The sequence below is a fragment of the Sparus aurata genome, chromosome 12 (assembly GCF_900880675.1).
Source record: "Sparus aurata chromosome 12, fSpaAur1.1, whole genome shotgun sequence".
Lineage (NCBI taxonomy): Eukaryota > Metazoa > Chordata > Actinopteri > Spariformes > Sparidae > Sparus > Sparus aurata.
In genome coordinates this window covers 16,699,688-16,720,678 of record NC_044198.1, presented here as the reverse complement: position 1 = coordinate 16,720,678, position 20,991 = coordinate 16,699,688, and positions in this window count along the sequence as shown.

Below are 20,991 nucleotides of genomic sequence, written 5' to 3'. Positions count from 1 at the left end.
CAGATAATAGGCCTAAAGTCTTGCCTCCACAATTTGATCAATTTGCAGTTTCCTCACAATCGCAGCCACTGCGCTGTCCCCCGCAGCTACTGTGTGGCCCCCCACGCCCGGCCACGTAGACGCATCACTGCTCGCCACAGCAAGATGCTCTGCCTTTCACCCCTTTTCCCCCCAAATCACCGCTAAGCCTGCCTGATGCCTGCTGCCGGGACACAAACGTGCTCTTGCTCCTGTCATCTCTAAGCAAGCACAGACAGGAGGGAAAAAGGCTGACAGTTTGTCTTGTACCATATGCCACGTGGCAGCAAAGCCTAACTGATATAGCCGGAGTTTGGGCCACAGCCAAGGGCTCTTTTTTTTATCTATTTTATTCTCCTCTTCCTTGCATGTGCCTGAGTCTTGGGCGGAAATGTGAAACAAAATCACTGTCTGGCCCTCACCAGGCTGGATTTACTGTCTGGGCCCAGCCGGAGCAGGGAGCTGCTTTGATCGTTATTTGTGCAATATTTCAGGCAGTACTCACGATAGGGTCTGTGGAAGCCACTGATAGCTGCAATAGCCTCTCCCCTGCTCGTGTGAGAACTCTTTTTCCAAAGGGGAGGAAAAAATATGTTTGGCAGAAACTCCTTCTTTTTGCCTTAAGACATGTTTGTCTTCAGCAAAGCCTCTCAATCATGGACTCACCTGTGGGGTCTTTCCATACACAGTGCAGGAGTGGAATTTGAGTAAGGCAGTCAATAGATTAGAATTTACCTGTGCGGTAGGATTAGTGAAGACAAATGTGTTGCTGGTGATGCTTTTAACCCTTGAGGGAGCTGCACCGCTTTGATCATTCTCCTCAGAGCACAAAGACAGAAACCCTCAGGTCAGCAACAAATTTCAGAAATTGACTTGTGTTTGCTTCCAGGGGTACGAGAAATAAATGTGAGTGCCTCTGTGTGTTTTCTGAGTCTCTTGAAAATGATGGGAAATTACCAAGTGGAACGTGATATCCCGCTTTGTGTTCAGGAGAATTTTTTCTCACTGTGAAAGGATTATGTGGAAGAGACATGACTGGAAACTGTAGAGCGATGAATGACGCACCATCATCCTCGACACTGATGGTCCCGGGTTCTGTTTCCATCGGAGTGATTCCGATCTCAGCTGGGGCCCTTTCGATTTTGTCGCCCCGGCTCCTCAAACGTCCTCAATCCACCACTGATTCTGGAGCATTTTTAACCTGTATTTCATTTCAGCATATTAGCTACCGTACAACACATATAGAATTAGTCTGACAAGTAAAATAATTGTATTAAATAAATGTAATTTGCACTCAAGACATCGTAATAGCTTATCTTTATTCAGGACAGTCTAGAAAACATCACTGTAGACTTAATATCATATCTTGCACTAGGTGTAACCATGCAAAACAAATCCATGAATTTCTGTTACTGATGAAAACTGTCACATTCTTCAAGCCTGTCGAATGTTTAACTAGTAAAACTTCGGCCCCCTTCGCAGAGAAACCTGCTTTCATGCGACGCTCCTGTCAGTCAACACCTCCCCGATGTGTCATCCTTCCACAGTGGCTAAACCTGGAACTGGGGCAAAGTGGTCACCATTTTCACTTCGATGGTTCCCTTCCCGCCTTCGCCGGGGCCGGTGCGGGAGGCAGGAGTTGATGAAAGAAATGACAGGTGAGTGACAGATGCCTTGAGGAGCAGGAGGTGGGAGGGATGGGGGAAGGTGGAAGCGCGCTTGCCAGCGAGGTGCAGCACAGTGCCACAGGTAAAGAGATGCCAGGGCGGAAGATTGACGCACCTTGATGGCACCGGCAGGCAGATGTGACACAGGTGAGGGGCAGAGTTTGGGGACCTCGGAGGCTCCTCACAGCTGCTTCTTTGCTCCTGTCAGACAGATGCACAGAGCGGCAGCCTCGCGACAACGCAATCATGTGTGTTCATTTGCACAAACATGCTCACACTAACCAGTTTTTATAAAGTCAGGACAAGACTGGGAGAAAGAGCAAATCCAATTCTGGCTTTCCTGATTGTTCTTCAATAACCGGATTCTCAATATCTTAATACAATAAACTTACATGATCCCTGTCTTTGTCTTATTGATTGCATTAAGACGTTACTCCAAACAGGTGCCTGATGTCACCGTTGACCGTGTCATGCTCTCCTCCCTTCTAAATGTCGATTCTCTACCCATTGTACGCCCTCTTTTATTTGATTTTATGTTCATTTAACTCCGGACAACCCTGACATTAGAAGTGGATTGGAGCCATCTTCCTTCTCCTGACTTTACTAATGTGGAACCGTCACGACCATCTGTGGGTGACCATGATGTGAGCATCATGTTGACAAAATCCTGTCATCGATTTTAAAGAAATCGGCGCCATATGAATAACACCACAATTTCCCTTGTCTCACATCACCAGACTTGTCTCCGCAGCAGCGTGCTAGCGCTGGAGTGAGGTCATGCTGCACCATTTTCATTCTGCTAGAGGCTTTGTTTTTTGCTACTGTAACTGCTAGCTTGTTTTCATATGTACCGTTAGCAACCCGGTAAGGGTGAGAGTAGCCTGCCATTTTCAGCGCGTGGGTTGCTAGCTTGGAGGTCACTATTATATAACTCGCCATTTTCAGCGTGTTTGTTGGATGCTTGGAGGTTGCTTGCTGTTGTTTCCGGCAGAGATAGGTTGTAAAGAAGCTACTGGCGAAATTCAGGAGAATGCTGAATATCTACCCAGTGGCAGTCTAATACCCACAGCCGGTTATCTGTTGATTTATGGCAGAAACACAAATCAGGTAGGCTGTACAATAGCAATAAGATGGTGGTAGCCAATAAGGTAAAAAGAGGATTGAATGAGAGGATTGATACCATTCCACTGTCTGTAAGCTCAATATGAAGCAACAGCCAATAATCTATTAGCGTAGCTTAGCATCAAGACATGGAAACATCAAGGAATAGGTAGTTTAGCTAGGTCAGAGGTAATAAAATCTAACATGTTACATCATGCTTGTTGTGAAAAATGACTATTTCTTGGCCTGATGACTTCTCCCGATCATCCTCACAGTGACAAAACTCCGGTGAGTCACCGTGCCTGGCCAAGAAATAGTAACTGAAGTGTCATACAAAGGGAACACTATCAATATTCTCTTCTAATTCTCACCACGAAAGCAAATAAATGTAAATATGAACAACAGCCTTTACAGAGAATCAGTGAACTTTGGTGTACAGTGTATTTCTATTGTAAAAAAATATATATTCTTTTCTTTCATTTCTGCACAGGCTTACCATTTATTTTATATCAAAAATATCACCCTAAGTGACTGTAGCTCATTAAGTTTGAGTGTGTCAACCAATGATTAATTCGATGATCACTGATTCAATAATTTGCTATACAAAGTGTAACAGGACAATTGAATGAACCCAGATCAACAATAGATGCCATTTGAACCGCATCTAAAAACAATAATGCTTTTCTCTATGCAGATGAAATATGAATTAATCAGAAGTGTGATATTTTATTCAGGGGGCCTCAGTAGAGAGCAGGGCACCCATCTGTCTCTCATCTCTCTAGTCAGCCATGTCATGTGGGACTGAAGTGAAAGAGAAAGAGAGGCTCTCTGATTGCTCGCCACCCAGCTCTTTGCTGCTGCTCAGTGTCACTGCCACTCACCAGCCATTCTGATGTGTTCGTTCCTCTCCATCTCCATTAACGTCACTCTTGGTCGACACGCTCGCAAATGGATAGGCGTACAGGCCTCCAAAATAGGGAAAAAGGAAACGCTTCATTTATGTTTTAGGTGTACATGGACACTTGAAAGGCAGAACAAGAGTGATATATTTTTTCATCTCCTTAAGTAGGCTTGCATTAACACAAATGTCTCTGAATTTCAGCTTTAAAAATGTTATTCTCGTGCCCCAAGGAGCTGGTCCAAGACTAAAATCCTCCAGTTGTTATCCTAGCGGGCCTAGCTTAGGCCCCACTGTCAGTGAATGGAGATGTTTCGAGCTGACTGAGTGATGAGGTGCATAAGAGGTCAGCATTCTAAAGGGGCTACCAATTGGATCATGACCCATGAGGGACAGATATGGGCAGGGGATTTAGCCTCAAAGGTCGCCATGGGGTCAAGGAGTGTCTTGCATTCCAGACTCCTAATCCTCTCCCGGCAGACTGGAACGCCGGCCTTCGCTGCTCCACACACGCATGCCCATACACACATGAACACGTACACCTCTCACGTACTCTGTGCCAAGTCTCAGTGCCCCTCACGCCAACGAGCACAGGTTGTGGTGATAGATTGGATAAAGAGACTTAAAATAAATGCATGCCTCCTGGCCCCCAAGTACTCCACCTCCTCTAGGCCTTGCGGAGAGAAAGTCTGGACTTCGGGCGCCCTCTCCACTCAATACCCTGACCTTCCACTTATCCACCCACCTCCTACCAGGCCATCAAGTTTCCCCCATGCTGAGACACCGGAGTGCCGGGGATGTGGGTAATTTGTCAGGGCAACCCAACCCCCACTTTTCATGCTTGTGTGTGTGTCAGCATGCAAGCATGTGTATGCACCAGGGGCTTTCTCCAGGAATCTCTCAGTCTATGTCGCTAGCCCAGGCGGTCCCAGACAAGTCAGTGTCAGTGGCCGCGTAAGCAGTGCCGATGCTAGTCGTGGTGCCTTGGAAGCTGGGGCATCCTGGTCACGGCAATCGGAGCCATCCGTCAGCCTGATGTGACGTGCATGCCACCCAACACCGTGCAGCATTTGTGGCCCCCTCCCCTAAACACTTATGCATTACATGCACAGACACAGTACACAATGGAGACGATACATCCCGGATGATTTCTGGAAGCTGAACCTGTTGACATTTACACTGCAAATCCCACCACGCACTCAAAACACACAAACACAGTGACAAAATTGCTCCATCTGTGGCTTGGACGGCACGTAACACAGCAGTTTGTGTGCAGCAAGGCACACCAGGCATCCGCCTCCTACTGCTTGTGTTGGAGTGGCCCTCCTACTGGTCCTTCAGTTGTACCCCCCCCCCCCCCACTTCCTATCCCACTACACTATACCAAACAGAGCCAAATAAAACACAGGCTAACATAATGTAGCAGCATGTCAGTGGTGGGCCCTGGAGCAAGGCTGAAACATGAACCACTCTGTACCAGCCATTAGGACAAGAGTAAACGCAGCTACGATTTCTTCCTAGCCGTCCAGCCCCTTATGTTGTCCAGTGCAGAGTCTGTGTGTGTGTGTGTGCGCCAGCAGCAGATTGAGTGATGTATCCTGTGTGGCTGTGGTGTGCTCAGTGGGCCAGAGAGAAGTCCCAGCAGGGGACTACTTCTCCCTTGGCCCCTGGGCCATGCACTTCATCAATCTCTCCACTGGGAAAGGCCTGCCACTGGATCGCAAGAGTTTCACACACACACTCAAATGCCCTCACTCAGAGAGAGGAAGCAAAAGCAGACAGACCAAAGAATACAGAATCAGAGGAATACGGAGCAATGTCTAGGAAATTTAGCCAAATGTTTTCATTCAGGGCATATTTTTAGCAAAATCCGTAAAGATGTTTTCCCACAAACAACAAAAACAATCTTTATTGATTACCTTAGTGGCTTAAAACAATTTTTTTTTTTCAAATGACTTTTTATTTTTCCTTTTTAATTTTTTGTCTGAATTTCTTTTTTTTTACCAGTATTTATATTTTCTTTACATTTCTTCTGATAACTATCTAAAAATGCTTTACAACTAGTTAACCTTTGTATCACTAGTCAAATTTCATGCATGTTTGCACTCAAATGCCATGATTTGTTCAAATAAGCAATAATTTGTTAAACACAAATCTTCCCTAACAAGGCAGTAGAGCCAGTAAACCCATCATGAATGACAGCTGACAAACCCTGAGGTTCATTTTTCTAATTCCCGTCTCCAGGACTAAAAAACAAAAAAAGAAGGAAGAGATGTGCGCATTACAATGCAGGTAATCTTAAATGAATTTAGAACTGCTGTCCACACACATGAAGGAGATAATTCATTGGCCTGTTTCAGTTTTTTATAGACTGATGTGGTGTTAATACTCCCTCAGTCAGTCCAAGGACCTGTGCTATGTAAAAGGGAGTGGTGGTGAAGAATTTTGGCACTGGATCCAATAATTGGCCGGAATGACATTGATGAGGTGAGAGCTGATAGCTGCTGTGTTCGGGCCTAACTCTTCTCACGGTAGCACAGGCTTTTTGTCTGCTCGCAGCACCAACAAAAATCTCTGTACTGATTTTTGTGGTTGCGTCCGACGCGATGCGAGCACGATAAATTAAAAAGAATTAAGAGACATTTAAAACGTGGTCTGATTCACTTAGGACCTCACCGCCTTTGCCTTGGAGATGAAGCTAAAAGGAACACACAGGCACATGTAAACCCACATGCTCTGGCACAGCTCCTGACCTCAGATGAGGGCCGGGTGTGCAGATTAAGCGGAGGTGAGAAATAGCGAGCCTCCTCCTCAGTTGATGATGACTCCAAAACTTGAGAAACATGTAGGGAATTTCTCATGCCTCAGCAGGAAGCAGGGATCCCCTCTCACTCGTCCACTGAGCCTTCTGCATTCTGCAAAGATAGATTTAGAAGTCATGTTATGGCAGGAACAATCCTCTGGATCTGAATCTGATTTAGAGATTTTTTTATTTCTGTATTTTCTTTTTTTTTTTAAATAAAGGTTAGGTTTATAGCCTAGCTGAGCATGAAATGATATATTCTCTGAGTCATAGGTAGAAATCTTAAAAAAAAAAAAAAAAAAAACTAGAAACAGAATCTATTTCAGTCATTCCAGCTAAGCAGCTTTCAGGAGTTGAATCATTGCTTTGTCGAGTCGAAAGGAAGCCATGGAAGGAAAGAGAGAAAGAATGAGCGAGCAAAACGGAACAAGAGCCAGAGCGGGTGAGGAGAGTTGGTTTACAGTGCAATCAGCATTAAGGAAATTGGTTTGCACTAGCGCTGCGAGTGGAGAGAGGTGATTGATGCTAAGCTAGGCTAGCAGGAAGGAAATGGAGAAATTAGCGGCAGGCCAGGGCACTGAGAGCTGTCAACTACTTCCTGGTCAGTCTAGGGTGTGAAGTATGCGCCCACTGCCAGCCCTCGTGTACCACTTGTGCTAACACAGTTGAAAATACTCGGCTTGCACGAGTATGCACGCACGCACCAGGCAGGCATTTCTGCATTAAGCATGAACTGTGCATTGGCAGCATTACATGACCACGAAACCTGAGCACAACCTGACTCTTCCTATTTGAAACTCGAGCAGAACGTCTTGATTTAGGGCCAGGTCAACGCCAAGGAGCTATATCTTAGTGTGACAACTGTGTGCACAAGCATGCTGGGATGTGCACGTACTTTGAAATACCAACCCATGCATGCACACACTCACTTTTCAACAATTTCCAATCACAAAGAGCACACACGACCCCTGTCTCGATCTCTGCTCGCTCGCCTCGGCACACAAGCCTTCAACGGCACATCAAAACAACACAGCGCAGTCTCCAGGGCACCGTGTCAAAACTTGGCTCCGTGCATGCCAACAGTGCAGCCACGTCAAGCCCCCTGACAATAGCGGTAGTAGCGTACATGCAGTGTAATTAAGCAAGGCAACAGAGGACAGGCACAGGGGAGGAGAAGACACAAAGATGCCCTTGATACTTGGGTGTCGGCGCTGACAGCATTCCCTCTGACAGCTTCATCTCGTCGGCCACCACAGAAGCCCTTACGTCTCCTGACATGTGCTTTACTCATCCCTGCCTCGCGTCTTTGTTCCACTCGACATGACGGGGAAGAAGGGATGGAAGGAGGGAGAGCTGCAGATGGATGGAGGGATGTTTTGATGGCCGGTGCTTGTTGGTATCAGTGGTCAAAAAAGGAGTTCATGAACTCACTTGTCGTTGGCCTACAGTGAGACGGAGGAAGGACATTTCTAAGTGCTATTAAATGTTTATAATGGGGAACGAGCTACCTACTGTATATTTTTTGAATTGCCATATAATTCTTTTTTTGAGTGTACAATCATTTGCCTTTATGTTCCAGTACAAAAGATCTTAATGCACTGACAAGAACCAATAGTTAACATGATGAAGAGAGTTCATGCTGACGAAACAAACAAAAAAATCAAAAGAAATCTACATCAGTGTAATAACTGAAAGAAAATAGCCCAAGGTCCATACTAGTGGCCACTCCAGACCACTCCTCTTGAGAGCTATTTGATGAAGAGTGGGAATTATCATCGGAATTCATAAAGACTTTCTACAACATGAGTGATGTGAAATTAAAATGAACTTAGAAATTTCCTCTGTATGTTGAGGTTATTCTGTAATTATTTTATTTTTTTTGCTAATAATGAACATTTATCATTTAACATTTAAGACTTGCACTGTTGGATCATGCGTTTTTTTTTTATACCATGATATTAATTCTGATTGTCAACATTTATTACTCTAAATATGATATGTATATAAGTGGATTCATGTTGACCATTAAACGGGATATTTTGACAAACGTGTCAATACTGAGCTAAATAACTCGTTTGTAATCATCACGGCGGTCTAAATTTCGCTCGGTTTAACTGAAAGGAACCACTCGGAAGAATGTATTTCAAGAAAATAAAAGGAGGTGTTGGTGTGGAGAGATGATTAAGATCTGGAGAGATAGAACAGGAAGATTTACATGAAGATGAGGAAAGTAGCCCGGAGAGCGAGGCGGACGGAGAGCCGGATGAAGGAGAAGAGATGGATAAAGACAGAGCCATACGCGTCCACCGCTATTTGGTCACGGGGCTTGTCAGTGTAAACAGATGCTTGTAGATGTTTTCAGCCAGTTCACAGGATTTAGTTAGAAATATGTAAGTCTACGATAATTTGCATATCTTTCAATATAATGTTGATGGACCCCTGGAATTATTTGAAAAGTGAGTTGTATAAAAGATAAAACCGTGGGTTGTCATTGTTTGCCTGTAATTGCAAAACTAAATAACATTAAATTACATTCATGGACATGATCAGCAGCTAACATGGGTGAGTAGTTCTCTATACAGATATTTCCAAAAACAGAGATAAGCAGAGATTGAGCTACGCCCAAAGATTCTCGTGGGGGACGGGAAGGAAAGTATCAAGTCAGTGTGATGCAACATTGGCTTGAGTATTTTCAGACCTGCAAAGCGCCTTGGGAATGTGTTTGGTGCACTAAATGGATCTAGGAATAGGAAGAAGGTAACACGTTACAGCATTAAGAGTTGGGGTTAGGGTGAGCGTGATGACGACATTTGAGTCGGACAAATATCTTGAAACTTTAGTGTGAATTTCTTAGCAAGGCCTGAGCTCTTACCTTCGGAGGCATTGCGTCCTTAAAACAGCAGGTGAGAGAAAGGTCGCGGCCAGATAAGTACAGGTTTCAAACAGATGTTTTCTGCCCAGTCTTGGATAAATGTTAGATGAGTTTTACTGACAGTTCTCCCAAAGACATCTGTGAAATAATGACTGCCATCCTGAGCTGGAATCCCACAAGTTCCCAATCCTACAGGGTTAAGCTCTGTTTTTGTTTGCCAACATGTCTTACTCTTAAACCGATGACTTGGGACATGAATTACATCGGCCCAAAAGAATCCCAGTAAGGAGAGTAAAGAATGGAATGCGGAGGCCCTCTGATGTGGCAGAGCCAAACATTGCTCATCAGACCGCACAAAAAAATCCTCTTCGAGCTCTTCAAACTGGGCAACATTGCAGCTGCACGACCAGTAAGCAAATATTTATGTAAGCATGGTGTTTGTAGTCAGAATTAGTCAAAACTAATTTCCAGTCTAAAATGGCAGATGAGAGATTGAGTCGTTCTGGCATCCCAAGTATCGCGTGTCGTTGGGTAAAATCCCGGAATGTGAACGATTTTGTTTATATCTTTAAAAGAAACCACAAGAACTGCAGCACTGACCGTGAGGCTGGTTTTGCTGTTGTTGTATTTTTACCCTACATTTATCCCCAGTAGAGAAAGATTGTAGCAATTCATGTACAATGATGAATAAAATGTTCATTAACACTGAATAAGTATTCTTAGATTTATTGTTATTTTGTATCTTTATCTTTTGGGAAAATCAAACCCTTTTTCAACTGCATAGGTATGCATGGATCGATGTATGTAATTTAAATGGCAAAAAGGACATTTATGGTGTTATTGTCCATTTAAATATGAAAATGTTAAATGTTAAAATATCCAGTTGACATGTGACATAAATTTAAAAATAAAAGTGCCAGATTATGACTTATTGGGTACTCTCCACCTGTAAATGCTTTACTGAAGATGATTCTGGTGTTTTCCACTGTTACAGTACAGGTTTCATTTGCTGCGCTAATGCCATAAGCAATAATACATTGCTTCTAGAAGTGGGCAGCGTCTCCGATGTGCCAGATATGGTCAGTGTCTGGTCTGAGTGAGCAGCAGCACCAACCACTTCGGACAAAATCTGTTAGAAATACAGTGAGGGTCTGTTGCATTTGTGTGTGCTGCTCAAAAAAAGATTGACAATTACACTGAAACAATTCAAAATCAACATCATGGGACGCTAATTCTGGATACGTTGGTGACTTTTTGGAACGCGATATTACTATTTTTAAACGCGATAAGGACCTGTCCAAGTAAAACTGAAACAAAGAAGGTAAATATGTTTTGTGGTAATTTGGGTGAACTCATTCTTTAAGACAGGGCGTAAGAAGATAGGGACAAAGATACTACCACTCCAAAGAGAGATGGCCATCCTGAAGAGGCCCATCTTTTACAAAGCACTCCATTCCTCTCAGGCAGGATTGAGTTAACGTCCCTCCCTCCCTCTCGCCCTCTCAACCCTCCCCTGCCCCTCCCGTTTCGCAGTGACTCGCTGGTTTGATTTATCTGATGGAAGGAATTCTGCACAGGGCTCTGGCTCTGGTGGTATCCCTATACTGTAACCTTTTCCCCCCGCCAGATGTTCCTCTCTCAAAACACGGTAATGTTCATCCCCAAATCCCCCGTACAAACATATCAAGTGGTCGCAACATGTTTACGCGGAGCACGGCCGACAGAAGTGACAGGGACGGTGACATGAGCGTTGGGGGTTGGAGAGCAGACGAGGAAGAGAGACGCAGACAGACAGAAAGACAGACAGACGGAGGTGTCAGACATATGCTGAGGCCAGCTGACGACACCAGGATGACCCGGAGGAGTAAGGGGAGATCGGGGGCAGAAAGGGGTTGATAACTCCCACAAATGTTGTAATGGGTGATACTTTGAGTTCAACAGTTTGCCTGGATCTGCACGCCTCGTCTGATTTATCGTATCCTACCTTTTTACACAGAATTTTCCTCTTACATGCTCTTTTGATTCAGTGCTGCGCTTTCCGACAAGGGGTGAAGATGACTTTTTAGTGGAGCCACCATAAAACAACATCTTTTATAAGCGACGAGCTTGGCATGCTGGATCTTAAATATGTAAATTAGAGGTCCGAAATGTGCAAGGATATCCCATTTCAGCAAATCCTATGTTTTAAATGTGTCAGTCCTGGAATTATATCTACATTGTTTATCAGATCAAAAGGAAATACATCAAATTTGGTCTCATAAAACTACGTTAATCAAGACGACTACCTTACTCAAACCTGACAGGTCCAACCCATTTGCCAGAATAAATGTTGGCGTGTAACTGTTGCAATTTTATGTCTCAAGGCTCTCTTTAGGTCAAGGTTAGGTTCTTTCGCCGCAAACGTAGCTGGAAATTGTCCTAGTGTCTCGTTTTTGTTGCATTAACTAAAAAAACTCAACTACTTGTCAAAAATGGTTTCACACAGCAGTCTCGGGTTGGTAGCCTTTCCGCCTAGCTGTCATGGGAACGCCATTCCATCGACCTGTCAACATGAAACTCACGTCATAAACATGCAATATGAACATGTACACAATATGAACATGTACAACATGATACACATATTGTAGAAATGCTGATACGGTACATATGACACGTACAAGTTTGAACATAAAATGCCAACATTTTATTTTGATAACTGGGCTGGATGTGTATATTTTTCTCAATCAGTTCTCTGCATCATTTTCTGTCATGAGTTGAATAAGTGAATGTGTAATTCCCCATTACATCAGAGTTAGCATGGTAAACTAATCACCAGTAATGGATGTGTTAACACAAAGACATAGCTTCATGGCCTGGGTCACGTTCAGATCTCAAACATGGCTGCACCAGTTGTGAGAAATTGAATTGGGTCTCAAAGATACGGGTACAGGCCAGCCCAGGCCGGAAATAGTGTCAACATTTTTGCAAGCCACAGTTACGTCCAGGGTTGACATTTGTACCAAACATGGCATATAACATTATATGCTCATGAGCTGACTTTTACATTGGGAGGTTGAGGGGATGGTGGTGGCGTTACAAGCCAAAGGGATGCCAAGTGGTCAACCGCAATTAGACTGTGGGGGGCTATCAACCTGTTTTTGGGGTGACCTTTTACAGGACGGCGGACCACTTATGGACGTTTTTGTGGCAACAATATAGGGTGTATTTTGTAGGAAACCTGGGGACATTCCTAGCATGTTTGTAGCGCTCGAAAAATTCAGGGCTTTCTTTAACCCAAACCAGGATGTTTTCCTAACCCTAACCAAGTGATGTTTTTTTTGCCGAAACCTGAGCAGATAATAAATAATAATAATAATAATTTATAATAATAATAATAAATAATTTAGAGAGATATATAGACAATAGGAATATAAAATGTAATATAAACAAACAAAGTATCAACATAAAGAAACATTGCGTTTGAATGTATCTGTGCTCTTGCAGAAACGTACTTGGCCAACATTTATCCTGGCGATTGGGTCGGTGCTGCCGGGTTCAGGTCTTCAGGTTTTTGTGCAGAACTGCACTCAATGCACATGTATGTGTTTCTCCTATCAGGAAAGCAACACCCACATCACCGGACAGACAGGATTAAAGAGAGAAAGATGATGATGATGACAATTCTGATGATGATGACGATGAGGGGGGGGGGGGGGGGGGGGTAAGCTATGTCAAGGCCCTGACAGCTTTGACCGCCTCAGCCAATATTTGTCACTTTCAGCGTGCATGAATTCTTGATTTGATGTGCCTTAATTGATTCAGCTCTGCCTGGCACTGTCTGTCTGTCTGCCCCCCTCCACTCACTCACTCCCCTTTTTTTTCTCTCCACAGCTATCTACCTTTTCTAATTCTTTACCTCTTTATCCATCTAATATCACAAGGAAGTCTGCGGAGTCTAGGCAGACTAAGATGAATGTATTGGTGGAGGAAGAGCAGCCAGTGATGCTGCCCTCTCTGTGACCTCCTCCATGACACAATGAGCCCCAAATGGCAGACATGACAGAGGATCAAGTGCTTCAAAGTAAGCCAGGCAGAGATAAAAACCCAACAGGCCCCCCTTGGATGATGAACGGGTTTTGTAGCAGGAAAAGGCCGTCATGTAGCTACCATGACACCTGGGCTTTGGTGCACAGGCCCAACACATGTCACATCGTGTAGCTGAAGAGGGAAAAAAGGGAAAGAGTCGCTGGTCTATATTGTGCAGCTTGAGTGTATTGGAGGTTCCAAAATGTCGGTATTTGCAGCACCATACTTGAGCTTTACAGCACAATTGTGCAAAAATGATGAAACCTTGCACTGATCTTTCTCATTTTGTTACTATTTTTTGTAACACTCAAATTTTCAGGTCTTTAGTTCCCAGATTGGATTAAAAAAATATCACCATCAGCTCTATGTGCCCTGTTACCATGGTGTTTAGACCAAGGTTAAGCCATTCTGTGTTTCTCACATTGTGTGCCTTTTTTCAGGCTTGCATTGTTGCCGGGCACATTGAACCTTGGTTGTTCTCAAATAATCCATGCCCGCTACAGAGAGAAACATGGCCAAAATTGATTTCCTTGTCCTTTATTGTAATGGCAGAAGCATGGTTTGAGTGTTTCCCACTCAAAGTACGCCCTCCTCCTCTTCTTAGCCTTGGAGCGACTGAATGGCAAGAGAGGAAGGGGGGCCAACAAAAACTTGTTTCTGTCTCTCTGTGTGAGCGTGTGTGTGTGTGTGTGCGCGCGCCAGTGAGTCAGAGGAGGTGGTGGTGGTGGTGCTCATAGACTGTTTCAATGACAAACATGAAAAAAATCTCGGAAAAACCTCATCACGTTGAAGTATTGCAATAAATGCCTCCTGACGCTGGTGAGGATTACTCGGGGCACCCAGCGTGACACCCACCTATTGTTAGTGTGCTGAAAGCTGGTAAATTTCCCATAAGTCCCTTTTTGAACGGAGCAGGAAAAAAAGAATCAACCAACCCAGATGAGAGCTCCGCCATACATGCAGAAAACAGCACTAATAAATGTGAAGATGCTCGCATGCTTTTTACAGAAAGCATAACTCTGCTTTGTCTTCCATTTCATGTCAGGTCCATTCAAGTAATGTGAGATACCTTTAATCTCAAGCCAGGGTCCCCTGTTTTATGATGAGCAGTGGGTAACACTCGAGTGGAGAAACAGAAGGAGCAGCACTTTCCTCACAATAAAACGCAGAGGGCCTATACCGAACCTGTCAGCTTGAAAATTTAAATGCATACTTGATTGCATTTAAAGTGGGTGCCACTGATATCCTGCTATGATCTTAAGGCTTCTTTGACAGGTGGTAAAAGCAGGAGAAAAAAAAAAAAAAACTTCTTTGAGGCAAAGATCACAAAGGAACAAGTTGTGGTTTTATTAAAAAAAAAAAAAAAGCATGTTGTGTTCCTCCACTCTACTCCTACCCCCGCGCATTATGTCGCCGTGCTGATGTCACATTGATTATGCTGATCGTAAACTGCATTTGTTTGTCCCTCGGTCCCTCCCGTCAGTCATCCATCTGCGGGGATGAGCAGAATTCACACTAAAAGCCATCTTTCCCGTGTTTTCCTGCATTTTCAGGTCATGCCGCGGATAACGCCAGTCCCACTGGAGGCCGGGGCGTCTCCTGTTTCCCCTTCGCACTCCAGTATATTAATTGCTTTTTAATGTTCCCCTTCTCTCCTGAAAGTTGTTGCATACCAACAAATCAACAACAATAAGGTTCTTTTCACTGTTGCGGGCCACAGCTGAGACTAAAAGGGTACGGTCACTGAATAATCCATGCAGGGGTGCGTTGGAATGAAGGCTTCAAGCTGGTAACAGAGGAGTTGTAACTGGAGGCCATTTGGCTTTCTTTCTGCTTCGTCCCAAGTGTCCTCTGCTCCCAGCTGTGCGCATGTCGCAGAATGGGACTTTGGTGCGAGCGATGATGGCGAGATGTAATACTGATCCAACTAATCCAGCTAACCCGATGAAGCATTGTGACATGCCCCCTCCCTCTTGAGCCACAACTTCAGGCAAAATTAGAGTTTTTAGCATTCATTATTAATCTACACAGTTATGAGGACTAGGGGCGCTGTTCTGCAAAGCCATTTAGATGTCTATTTTCTGAATCTGAGGGAAATAGAATGGAGCATATGCTGCAAAACCTTACATTTTTAAAGAAGAGAAGGGGAAAACGTTTCCTGCTTGGTAATTAACATTCACTTTACGCAGCAACATATGTCGGTTGTGTGCTAAAAAGCAGTGTTGGAAGAAGTACCCAAAGGTCATATTTCAACGTCAAAGTAAAGATATCATGTTAAAATATTACTTTGGCAAAAGTAAAAGTCATCCATCCAAATAATACTAGAGTCTTAAAGCATCTGATATGATGTGCTTCAGTATTAAAAGTCATTTTCTGGCAATAAATGTACCTGAGTATCAAAAGTACAAGTAAAAGTAAATTAAAACATACATCTACATGCACAGCATGTTTAAACTTTATACTTAGTGTTGACTTGTCATTGCCATTGTCGCTGTCGGCCAGTTATCGGATTTGATACTCAGCATTTTTCAGATCATAAGAATCAGTGTTTATTTCTATCCCATTGCAGATAATAAGCATTTATTGAAAAATGTGCTGCTTTGACTCTGAATCAGCAAGTAATCTGCAAGGTCAAGAGTAACTTCAGTTATCAAATAGATGTAGTGGCGTGTAAAGTAGTATGGAAATGTAACATTGCATAAAATCAAAATAGTGCGTCAAAGTTGTACTCATGTAAATGTACTTAGTTATATTGAATGACCACTTAAAAGTTGCTGCAAAAAAATGAAGTTTTAGCCCTGAATACGTACAGCAGGCATATGAATGTTGTTCATTCATGTTGTTCTATTGTCTGCGTTTATATTTTGGGCAACCCTTCCCCTAAAACTGTAGGCTTGTGATGAAAAGTCTTGCAACAAATTACGCGATAAATTAATTTGTTGCAGGCTTAAGCCGCCCTTTGAAATGTCCGCTCGGTAGCCTGCAGCAGAAACGAGAGCTCACTGCTTAAGCTGTTAACCTACAACGTGCCTCCGCCTGTAATATGACTCTGGCTCGTAAGTGAAGCAAAGGCGGAGGTAATCAGACGTACTTACAATTTTGTAATATGAAGGAGGTCATAACCTAACTACATGATTAGCAGACTTACTGTAACTAATGACATTACACATTCAACCATGGCTGTGATTTCTTTAGGATGTTTGGCTCCTGCTTTTCTGCATCTGCTGTATTGTACTTGTTAATGTTTATTTTTCCATAAATTGTGACAAAAAAATGTTCTGAAAGCTTAGGGTCAGAACAGCCAGATTAGCTTTTAATAGGCTGTTTTCTTTCTCTGTATTATGTGTATGGTAGTTTTTATCTTCCATAGAGGAATGCGAAATCGTGTAACATTAAACAATAAGTGTATTTATATAGCTGTTTGGGCCTAAAAAATAAAAGTACAGTTTGTTTTGAAAGTACAAGTTTGCATATGCACACCCGAGCAGCGACATTGCATTGAGTGAGGAACGCACGGGGTGCAAGGGGGGTCATCAGCGAGTGTTTGGAGCTTGAGTTACAGGGCCAGCATCTGCCATCCGGCCATCAGGCCCTCATATCCATCACTGGCCGATGGCGTGGTGCAGCCCGGCGTTTGTAAAAACACCCAGAGGAAATGGAGTCTCTGGGCCAGACAAGAATAAAATTAGCTTGATGACTAAGTTCCTCCTCAGGTCCCAGCGGGAATAGAACTCTGCCATTTGTTTTCATTACTTCCCTTGGCTGTAGATGGGAGGACGACGTGCGTGTGTGACTGTGTTTGTGTGCATGTATGTTTAGAGTGGAGGCTGCATGTGTATGTCTGTGACTTTCTGCCTCCATCCCAGCATTGAAAAAAAAAAAAAAAAAAAAAAAGCAGCACACAAAAACAGGCATTTCCAGCACTATGTATGGGTTTAATCAAGCATATTCACTCGTAAACACAGCACTTCGATTCCAAGCCTCCTCTCATGTATAATATTTGTGCCTGGTCTGTTGAGGTGACATTATTGTTTGGACTTGTTCCACCACCCCTTCACAGCATACGGTATTGGCTTTGGCCACTTTATTGCATTAGCTCCAGAATATTTAATAAACACGCAAAGGTTATAAAAATTGATTCGCTCACAAATTTGTTTTCATTCATTTCCAGTGCGATGACCTAAGCCAACTTTTGTTGAAGTAAATGTGCAACCGGCTTGTTTTTTGTGGTTGATATTAATTCTTTGTCATTTCAGGCAAAGGAGGAAAATTGGGGACTTGACAGCAACTCCTTTTCACATATGTCTGTACATTCTTGATCATATGCAATTCAAATAATCAATTAGGTTTTAAAAGATTGCTTCCCATGCATAAAAACAATACTGCTCAGGAAAGTAATAAAGATCAGTGCAGCAGAGGGAAGACCAGAGTGTGGTTCAAAGTGTGTAAAATTAAGACTTATAGAGTAGACTAGGTAAACACTTAAAGGGGCAATATGTAAGTTTTTCAGTTGCAATTAGCTAAAATTAACAACAGAATGTGAAAAAATGTCAGTTTCGACATTGTGATTTCTATGTTTTGTGTGGCAGAGCTATTTTATGAAATAAACATGCTAGTCAGCTAGCCCAGTGGACTGCTAGCGGTGTAAACACCATCACTCACCGGTCTCCCAGGCTCCCATTCAGAACCCCTAGCTGCATGGCTAACAGAGCTAATTAGCTAAGGGTAGCTATAGCTAGCAGCAGTTAACGGTTACTCCAGTGATATGAATTGCCCCCTTTTTATTCTGAGTATCATTATGACAGCGGGCGAATTCTTGCACATTGTACCTTTAAACATCCAGTTTTGATGATTTATATTTCACCTGTGAGATCTGCTGAGAAATAGTGTCATTAAAGCATGAATTGTCAAATAAACAGCAACCCCTGCAATTTTTCGGTGTCCCGGAATAGTCACACTGCAGAATAATCGGCCTTGTGTGTGCTAAAGCAGCACAAAATAGAATGGAAGAGAAAGCACGGAAGTGGAAGCCCCTCTCTTTTGTAAACACACTGAGAGACCTCAACACCACAGAAATAATTATTTACTATTGTCCAGCTGTGAGAGCACCTCTGAACTTCACTTACAAATGTATTCCTCTGCTTTGAATCTCCTCCGCAGAGAAACTCACACACACACACACCTCTCAGATTAGTTCCAGCTTTTACCCAGGGTGCCTGTTAGAGCTGAAGTGAAGACATCTTGTACTTCTTTAAAGCATGTAGCATTAACACCTTTGCCCCCTGTGTAAACCCTGAGTACTGACCCACAGCAGAGGGTGAGAAGCACACAGCTCTCTGGGAAGCAGCAGTGTGTAACCCGCAGACCTGTGTGCAAATGTTACAGAGCAGCACTTTTCAGTCAGAGCTCCATAGGAAGGAAGGGATCAGGAAAAGGGAATATTGGAGGTGATGGAGAAAATGGAGAAAGTGTGTGAATGTGTGCCTGCATATATATATGCCTGTGTGTGTGTGTGTGTGTGTGTGTGTGTGTGTGTGTGTGTGTGTGTGTGTGTGAGTTCTTTGGGAGAGAGGCTGACTAAACAGACCAGGAGGCTGGCGAGGCCTTGAACCAGAGGTGTGAACAGAGAGATCCGCTCACACATTTGGCACATAACTTCTCTTTTTCAGTGTTGTCTCTTACTATCTCTGTCCTCTTCACACACATGCAGAATTTTAAGTGAGATCATTTAAGGGCAAATCCACCTAATTAAAAAGAAACCTTTTCTCTCTCTCCAGCCATGCGAACAGTTTCGGTTTTATTTGAACATTTTTTTAGACGTTCGTCACTCTGCCCGCGCAAACTCAGTAAAAATTAGATAGATCAAATCATGTTACTGCTCACAGTAAGTATTTGACTGTAACTTGCCCTTCCAAACCTCTTAAAGTAAATAGTTGTTATTGGATCTACTTTACTGAAGAAATAGTCGTTTCAGCTCTGCGAAATCTATTTACTTCCATTTTCATGAAAAAATAAACCCTGTTTCCAGCTTTGGGATGGTTTTATTAAAGGATACCTATCATGCTTTTTTTTTTTTCTTTCCTTAGTTTGTTTTATATATGTCCTTGTGCATGTTAAAGATCTTGCAAGTCAAAAAGGTCCACACCAACAGAAGATCCTCTCTCCCATTGCTCCTGAAAACGCCTCGTCAGTAGTCACACATTTAATCCCATGACGTTGTGACATCACACTACATCACCATGTCAAACATTTGCATAATGTATGACTTGCGGCTAGTTTGGCATATAATAAGTCATTTAGCGCTGCTGCTCTGTATTTGTTAATGGGACTGGGTCAGGCATGTGTGTGCTAACCAATCAGAGGTGACTGGGTATTCAGGAGGGGGGGGTCTTAAAGAGACAGGAGCTAAAACAAATGAGACCAAGAGAAAACTGGTGTGTCTTTTTGAGCATTAGAGCTTTTATACCTGTTCCAGTAGCAACCCAAAATAATGCTATGAACCTGCAATGATAATGATTAATACGTTTTGAAAAATTCATAATCCATATTAAAGTATAAAACTATTAACAGCACTTATTTAACTGGGTAACAATGAAGGGTGATTCTGGACAGACACTACTGTTGAATTTTTCAATCTGTAAGCACTATTGAAATTGAATTAATTTCCATGTATTAGGTAAAATAAGATAAAATAAGATAAGATAAGATAAGATAAGATAAGATAGAACTTTATTAATCCAGAAGAAAAATCCTTGTGCCAGAGAATGCTCATGAATATAGAAACATCAGAGTATCAGAATAAAATACAATACAGTAGTCCTCAAATAGAATACAAAAACACAATAGACTACAAATACGAAAGTACAAAAGGAGTAAAGTGTTGATATCAGTGCCTTAAAGAATAACAATAAAAATGAAATAAGAGAAAATGTGTAAACTGCGATAAAATAATAAATACAAAAAGGAGTATATACAAACATATTGATAGGTATATTAATATTGAATATGACATTTCAAGTAATATTGGACATTTTACTTATATGAATGTTGTCAGTGAGCAATTAAAGCCAAACTCTCCACATCCATATTTTGTATGTTTGTTTGTAATTTGGGTGAAAGACTCCGTTCATATATCATGTACTGTATGTCTAGTGTCCTAATCTATTTGTCTATTTAGATAAAATAAAACTGCTGCACTTGCAACAAACCCTATATCTTGTGGCCAAAACAGGGCTTGACACAGAAGTGGACATACGCAGTGCACGCTGCAGTGTACACATATAAACTGCACTATACCATAATGCATTTAAATATGCATTTAGAGGAAGACAGAGAGAACCCAGATCACGGAAGAATTACATGACTTCCCAGAACCATTGTTGGCTGGAAGGGGGAAGTGATTTTCTCTAATGTATCCCTGTGTTGTGTCCATGTCCTCCCACGGCTGGTCTGCACACCAACAGTTAGGGGTCCTGCAAAACGTGGGTCAAGGCGATTGTGCGTGTGTGTGTGTGTGTGCGTCAGAAAACAAGAGAAAGAGAGTGTGTGTGTGTGTGTGTGGGGGGGG